This window comes from Coturnix japonica, chromosome Z, assembly GCF_001577835.2.
Source record: "Coturnix japonica isolate 7356 chromosome Z, Coturnix japonica 2.1, whole genome shotgun sequence".
Taxonomy (NCBI): Eukaryota; Metazoa; Chordata; class Aves; order Galliformes; family Phasianidae; genus Coturnix; species Coturnix japonica.
The window spans coordinates 57777585-57786056 of record NC_029547.1 but is presented as its reverse complement, the minus strand read 5'-3'; positions in this window follow the sequence as shown (position 1 = coordinate 57786056).

Here is an 8472-nt window from a genome sequence, read left to right as displayed (position 1 = left end):
GCAGGGAAAATCCATAATGTGTTATTTGCTGTTGCTCTAGCGGGGTCAGTGCCATTGTATGAATTAATGGCACCTGCTGAGGACTGGGTAATTTAACTGAAGGACTAGAACCCCCCGAAAGGAGTTTCATATGCTGAATTAAATTGCTGGAAGAGCAAATACTGAGTTCTGTTGGTACCAAGCCAGGGAAGCATATCCTGCTAAAAATTCTGCAGAGGACTGCCAGAAAATCAGTGAGCGTTTGCAGTTAAAAAGTTGTCAAAATACTCCTGTAAAAATAGACTGACTGTGAATAATGAAAAATACAGGTGAGAAATGTGTGCAGCTAATGAGTGAATGGAAAGTCGAATGAGGTAGAAAGGCATCAAATGCCGCTTTCCTTTTTGTTAGCTAAAGGGCAGCTTTCTAATTAAGTCAACAGTTATATATAATAAGCAGAGATGCTTTTTATGTCCATATGAAGTTCTGAGTTTTAGAAAATATAGTAATCTTTTGTTAGGGATTCAGACTATTCTTAGAAACTTTACAAGAAACCTGTATTCCTTTTGCAGACTTCTGTAGAGCAGGCAGAGCTATGTTTGGAGGAATCAAAGAGCAGCAGCTGTTGGGGGCTTCTGTAAGGGATTGCCAAGGAGTAAGTGGTGTTGGCTCCCTGGTGGAGGCAGGTCTGAGTAGTTCTGCTGTACTGCTATATATTCATTTGACCTAAAGAAAAGTATATTAAAATTCCCTTTGTATGTCTAAAGTCACTTTTACAGAACTTGGTGGATTTCTACAGAGTTTTTTCTCCGTTTCATCCTTATTAAGTTCCACATGATACTTCCTCACAGGAAGGCAAGGCAAAAACGAAGGAAAAAAAATCTTTCTTATCCCAAGCCATGCATTTTTCTGCTCTTCAGATGAAAGTGTAGTGCAGGTTTTGCTCTCTGCTGGTTATTACGCTTTAAGCTTCAGCTGCTGAGGTCTGCTTGATTCACAGGATTCTTTTGATTTAAGGGTCTAAACAAGACATGTAGATTTTGGGGGGTGAGTGATTGAAGTGAGATCAGTAATATTATCAAAATGAGTGCACAGTGCAACCCCATGTCCGATGAACTCAGTAAACTCAGCAGCATCTCAGTGGAAGTGGGGCTCAAGAATTTTCTTGCTTTGCCAAAAAGTATGACTATGTATTTCTGAGAGCAGAGATTTGCTGTAGTAGAGCTTGTCACCCTGTTGTTTCCTTTTCCTCTGTTTCTTTCTCTTTTACACTTGTTTTGCTATTGCCTGAATCTCCACAGGCTAAGATCTTTTAGTGCTTTGCTTTAAAATCTTCTGCCCACTCCCACCACCATCAGCAGACCCCCCTCAGGCAGTAGTGTTTATTTTTTCTCTCTTGTCTGCATCTCTTGTTTCTCCCCTTTCTGACACTCTGCAAACCTTAACCATGTTAGTAACTCTACTGCAGGTGACATGACAGAGTGAAGTTGTGGAGGCAAGTATGTGCTCATGGAATTTTTGCAGCTGTATGAAGTGTGGCATGAAAAGTTCAGGAGTACTTTTGTGCCTGAAATACGCTATACAAAAGATATTTTTAGTCTACTAACACATTGTGTTAGACATGAAAGACACATGAGCAAAATCAATCCCAAGCCTATTGACTTACAAAATGGCAACTAATGGACTCCTGATGTAAACACCGTCTATTTCTAGCCTATTCTGGGGCACGTTTAGGCTTATCTAAGCAGTTTTCCCCATGCTATCTCAGAGGCTTCTTTAAACACTCCAGTAGTTTTCCTGTTTCTCTCAGTGCCTCTCTGCTTCCCTTTTTATATAATGATCTTCACACTAGAGAAGCCTTTTCTGCAGTGGAAAAATTGAATGGGTTGCATGTGCTTCTGCCGCTCTGTGTTATTTTCCAGGAGTGGCTGCTACAGCAGTGCTTGTGCTGTGTCATTTGGACGGCTGAGGATCAAATTCCCAAAGGTGTTGATGCAGCTCTTAGCCGCTGAGAGACCATTGCCCATGCAAGATTACAGGGACTGCACTGAGGCCTACTCTTTATGTACTTAAGGGCTGTCATAAGAGGCAAAACCTGTAGAAAACCTTCTGACTGGAGATTAGTATTAAGAATTTGCACTTCAGCTCTTGTGTGTGAAGAGGGAGAACCTTGAATTAACTGCATAGTATTTAAACTACAGAACTTTTCATCTTTCCACAACTTCAGAGACTGACAGAATACTGTCCAAAAGCGAAGAGATTTTTACTTAGAAGCCAATGTTTAGGCATATGAAGAATGCTGGTAGTATCTTCTGGGATTTAATAACATGTAAATATTTTCAAGCAAAAGAACTCACAGTAATAAGAAGAATGAATGATGAGATTGTTAATTATTTTTATTTTTATTACTAAAAATTTCCCTTTTTCATCTCTGCCACTTTGTTGAGAGAGCTCTGAGTTACCAGAGGGCAACAGTGGCACTATATTAAAATGGTTTTGATAAGTTTTTACTACCCCAACCTTTATACTTTGCTTTTGAAGCTTTCTCTCCTTATCTTCAGTGTAGCTGAGTGATAGCATTCAGCAGCCAATCTAAAAATGGAATCCACTGCAAAAGTTCAAGAATCAAGGTGAAATACTGAGAGAACACACTGGCTTAAAACCAAAAAGGAAAGGAAATACAAAGAGATGAGAAAAAAAAGATAGGGGAAAAAAAGGCAAGGGCATTACTGTCTGAGAAGGCTCCAATACTGATATTTTCCTACAAGGCTCAGGACAGCAGATACTTGTGCCTGTGCAAGTTTGAAAATATGAGGCAAATAATACTGGGTTGCATACTTCCCTCTCTGCCTGGGGTGTTTGGTGACAAGGAAAGCATGGTTGACATTGAATAGTTTGATTCAAGCAAGGAAAGGATGGTGGTGGAGGGCAGACCCACAGCCTCATTATCTGCCTTGACCAGGAGAAGGTTGGGGTTTTCAGCTCCTAAGAAAAGAGAGCAAATCTAAGAGGGGAGTGACCAACCTGACCTGTGGGAGCAGAGAGGTGCACTGCAGGAATTGTCTGACATCCTTATGACGTCTCCATGTTGGTTGAGGTCTTGCTATATGGGGAAAGGCCCTGGGAAATGACAGGCAAATGGGCCCAAAATCTGTTTTCAAAAAGAGGAATTTTGCAAATTCCTCAGACGTGTTTTCTACATGAAAACTAGATACTTGTTTTGTGTTCTTTTTCAATCCATCTTATCAAGGTTTACTTAATACTTTAGTCCTTTTTTAACCAAATGCACAGATAATCTCAGGACAACCCACAGCTCAGCAGGTATCAGATCTATTAAACTTATTCAGTACTGGAATCAGAGATCTCCTAAACTCATATATTGTATAACCTTCACTTTTTTTTTTTTTTTTTTTCTTTCAAGTAGGTTCACCTTTGTTATTTGAGTAGATTTAACTGTTATAGGACTTGAAATAGACAGGATTATGTCTTCTGTGTATCAGTTCAAAAGAAATATTGATGAGAGCTGATCTTGTCTTAGCTAGACTGTGAAGCCCTCGTTTTCTCAAATGCTTATCCATGTGCTTAACTGGTAAAAATGAATAATCATGTTGACTGAATTAAAACCCTCCTTTTATCCCCAAACTATGGGAGAGAATGTCCAGATGAGAGACTTTCAAAAGCCTTGAATCATGATCTGGTTCCATTCCTCTGTGCATGGAATAGAGATTGATATCATTCGGGACTGTTTTAGTTACTTTAACTATTGTAGCTATTAACTATGAAGTTATCTTTCTTTTCCAGTCTGAGACGAACTTTTAAAAAGATATACTTACAGTCAGTTTGTGTTGATTCTACACAACAGCTTTTCTATCATAAACAATGAACGTGGGAAATATACTGTCGTAAAGTGCAGAACATGGCACTTGGCTTTGTTGATCTCATCCCACCCACCTCAACCCAGCAGCCTCTGTCTGTTTGGCTTTGTGATCTTTGAAGATCCCCTATTCTATTATTCTATTCTATTCTATTCTATTCTATTCTATTCTATTCTATTCTATTCTATTCTATTCTATTCTATTCTATTCTCTGTCCTGTCCTATCCTATCCTATCCTATCCTGTCCTGTCCTGTCCTGTCCTACCTTTGAAAATGTTGAAAAGTTTATTCCTTGATTATTTTTATGACATCTCCACCTTGCATGACAAAACCCAAATCTCTTTAGCTTCTCTCTATCTGCCATTCCCTTCACTGATCCTTTGCTCTCTGTATGCTACCTTGCTCTGAATGGCTTTTCCTAAGCACTCTTGTTTCCTCCATATTGCACTGTAATTTAACAGCTTGAAGTAGGAGTCTGTCTATTAATACTCAGTGTGTCTTCTTTGAGCACACTCTCTGTTTGCTATTAATTCTTCTGGAGATGATCTGCCAGTTGGTGATTTCCCAGGTCTGTTCAATGGGGGGTGAAATCTGTCTGTGATATTGCACAAAATTTTTTTCATACTCACATATTTCATGACAGCCATTTTCCCCCTCTAATATTTTTTCCTAGAGGAACATTTGCAACTAGAGGGAAAAGATGACAATTTCTGGCCATCTGCTTTTCCCTGAAGGTCATAATTAGGCAAAGAGACTCCTGCTTTTTCTGATCAAATATTTGTAGCCAAATATGAGCACAAACACCTGGACACTGAAAAGACTCTGCAGGTATTTTAGAAGACAAATAACACTGCTTTAATTTGTCTTAATAATGCCAAATAGATGGACATTTTTAAAGGTCTTAGATTAAAAAAAAAAAAAGATCTGTTTTGGAGACCTGGTGGTCTATCACCAAGGCAAATTCAGCCACTTTCAATTAATTCAAAAACAAGAGAAAGTACAATCATCCTGAAAATACTCAGCCAAAGTTGATTTATTAAAACCTTATGGCTCACCAACTTCCACTTTCCCCTAAAATCCTAATTTTGGATTGAAATCTCTTAGAATTCCTGCAGGCAGTAATGAAGGTATTCTTTATCAAACTGTGATGGACTGGAGTTAGCAGAGCACTGGTTCCAAGACAGATATTCCTCACAGGCTTAGTATTGTCTGACTCACAGTCCATTGCTAATAGTTATTTTCTCTCTTGTGTCTCAATTCACTGTGTGTGTGAGAGAGAGAGTAAATGAATATATAGTTGAAGAAAACAAAAATAATCCTTTTTTTCTTTCTTAATTAAGAGATTTATGGCAGAGTGATTGGAAGGTAAAATATGAAGAGAGAATCAGTTACTCCAAGGGTCTAGTTTTCCAAAGCTGAATGCTGAACTCTTTTCTCAGGGTGAGGTAATTTTGATACACCTGATGTGGGAAGAACTACAATGGAGACTCCAGAACAGAAGTTAGTTTTGAAGAAGTGGGCAGCTGCTAAGAAGAGGCCAGTATTTTGGGAGAAAGAAGAGAGGGAAAGAGAACCAAAAGAAATAATTAAAATTAAAAAATAAAATAAAATTAAAAAAATCAAAAGATTAACACTTTGTCACTGTTTATATCACACAGGCAAACCTAGATTTCTTATTTATTTATTTATTTATCTATCCTTTTATTTTGCCAGCCTAACAAGCAGCAGAATGGCTGCAGTTGAAGTATTATAATAAACACACAGACTTCTTGTGGCCAGGGATGGGGTTTATGAATACCTGTGGAAATGGTACAAAAGAGGGGAAGGTGATGGATACCAGAGGAACGGTGTGCTCTATAGGAATGACATCTAAGCATTTTGTTTAAAAGTCTGTGCAGTAAGAGTTGAGTTGCCTGCTATAACTGAGTGGAGAAAATGATTGTTCTGCAAAGATGAAGCTGCTGGGCAGTGCTGAAGATGGCCCTTTGTCATGGATTATCTTGAATGGGAGACAGAGCAGACAAAAAATGTGAATAAAATTATAACTGTCGTGCTTTTAATATCTGCCATATGGAGTAGAACAGAGCAGTGGGATGGAGCAGTGGATCTGGTCTTGAGTTTGTGTTGCTGGCATTCCATGTCTCTTCATGCTTAGCGAGGGCTTCATGAAGCCCTCATCTGTTTTTTTTTTCTTTCTTTTTAACCAGATATTTTTATTCTTACATGAGTAGTATGTATGCCCTGAGTTAAATTTCTGGAAATAATACTATCAGAGTGTGCTGAGTATGAGCTTTATGGCAAAATGATAGAAAAAACACTGAAAATCTGTAATTTTCCATCATGAATTATTCATGGGATGTTACTCAAGTCTCAGACAGGAAACTCATATGTATGAAGTTATTTAGATACAATAGTTCATTTATGAAGAGGACTCAGTCATGTGAAGGCTTACCATATGGCTCCCACTAGTAGAAGCAGAGATCCAGAGCCATATTTTCTGCTGGTGCACACAGGCATAGCTCCATTGACTTTAATGAAGCTGCAGTTTACACTAGCTGAGGATTTTGGCTCTTTCCTTTGAGAGCTTTTGTTGCTTCTCTATTTTAAATGACCTTTCTTTTTGTGAACATATGACCACTTTGTTTCCCCTTGGATTGGTTAGAATGTTGTAGTAAATCCAGATTTGTCTCTGCTCTACAAACGCTGATAGTTTTTCAGCTCTTTTATCTCACAACAGGAATATTTCCTGGTGAAAACTGCTTATTTTTTGTAGTGGTTGAGATTTGAAAGAGGACATACTTAAGCAAAGAGGAGACAAGAGCTTGAAAATACTATTAAAATAATGGTGAAAATGGCTACTGTAGCACATTTGGATTAGGAGAATCTCTGTGCAGCCTGTTTGAGAGGACTAAATAGCATTTAAGGTGAGCATCTCCTGTATCAAAAACTGCACAGTAAGTCATTACTGTGGGTTGGTTTTATTTGCCTTGTTTGTAAACTTCCAGCTTTGTCCTGTGCGTTATCATTCTCTTTTGGAACATGGGCCACCTTGAAGTTTCTCCCTTACATGCATGTTTATGGCCCTGTATAACTGAGAGTCCTGCAGCGCCGCAGGCTTTCTGCCATGACCTCATGAGCGTGGTGAGCAAGCAGCAGTTTTCCTCTGTGTAGCCATGGTAGCCATCTAAAGATGCAGAGGTAGCCTATGAAATGTTTCAGTAGATCTTAAAACTGCCTCTGAATTTGATGGGAAAATTCCACATTTTTTATGGCAAAAAAAAGTCTAAAATTTGTTTTCTCGTGCTCAGTAAACATGCAAGGGCATTACAGAATAAGTCTGAGTACAAATGCTTTGACTTAAATGATTCACTGCAATTTTTCCTGAGCTGTTGTTTAAGCGAGGCTGCCAGTAGCTAGCCAAATGTATTTTAAGCCACTCTAAATCCATAATGGGTAAAAGTGCTACTAAATAATCATCCAATAGCCCAACAAATATATTCTAAGCCACCCCAGAGTTACCAGACTTGTTGAAATTGCTACTGAATATTCCTCTCCTTGCCTAGGAACAATTGCCCGTCATGATAATTTACAAAGCAGACAAGTATTAGCATGTCTGAGCGCAATATCTGCTGTCTTCAAGTGCACTGTTCTAATGCCAAACTTCTGTGCCTGATAAGCTCCTCACAAGCAGCAGGCTTACTCTTGTTTGTTAGGGCTACATTTCAGCATGCACCCCATTCATGCCAGAAGGACTGGCTCCTCGAGTTAATGAGATATTGCAATATTAAAACAACAGCTATTTTGGAATTCTTTCTATATTTTCAGATTTTCTTTCTCTTTCTTTCTTTCTTTCCTTTCTTTCCTTTCTTTCTTTCTTTCTTTCTTGCTTCTTTCTTTCTTTCTCTTTCTCTTTCTTTCTTTCTTTCTTTCTTTCTTTCTTTCTTTCTTTCTTTCTTTTCTTTCTTTCTTTCTTTCTGTCCTTCTTTCTTTCTTACCTGTATCCTTTCTTCTTTTCTGCTCTTTTTCTTTCTTTTCTTTTCTTTCTTTTCTTTCTTTTCTTTTCTTTTCTTTTCTTTTCTTTTCTTTTTTTTTTTTCCCCTTTTCATTCTTGAATAATTAAGCTAACCTGGTCATTTTCCTTGTTTCTTCAAGAATAAATGTATATTTGGACCTGCAATTGACTTTGTTTGTGTCTTGCAGTTTCAGGGATAAACCAGCTTTATCATTAAAATAAAGCACGTCTATTTCTTTTCCTACTGTCCAAATAACGTTTTGTTTGAATACCCTACCATCAAGCTGATTAAATTTTGTAAAATGTGAACAAGTGGGGCCTGAAATAACCTGTTATTTACGTTTTTGATGTCTCTAGTAGATGATGCTTATGGTGAGCAAATAAGTGAATTTCTCACACATACACATTAAATCTGCATGAGAGCCGAGTGCTAAAATTAAATCCTGTTTCTGCCATTTACTTTATCCACATGCTTCTTTTCTCTTGACCATCAAAACGATTGCCACTAGGCAGTTAACAAAAGATGGCTACATCTGGGTTTCAGAAAAGACAAGTGAAAGTGCTGTGGCTTCGCAGGTTATCCTTGATCACAACGAAGTGCTGAGA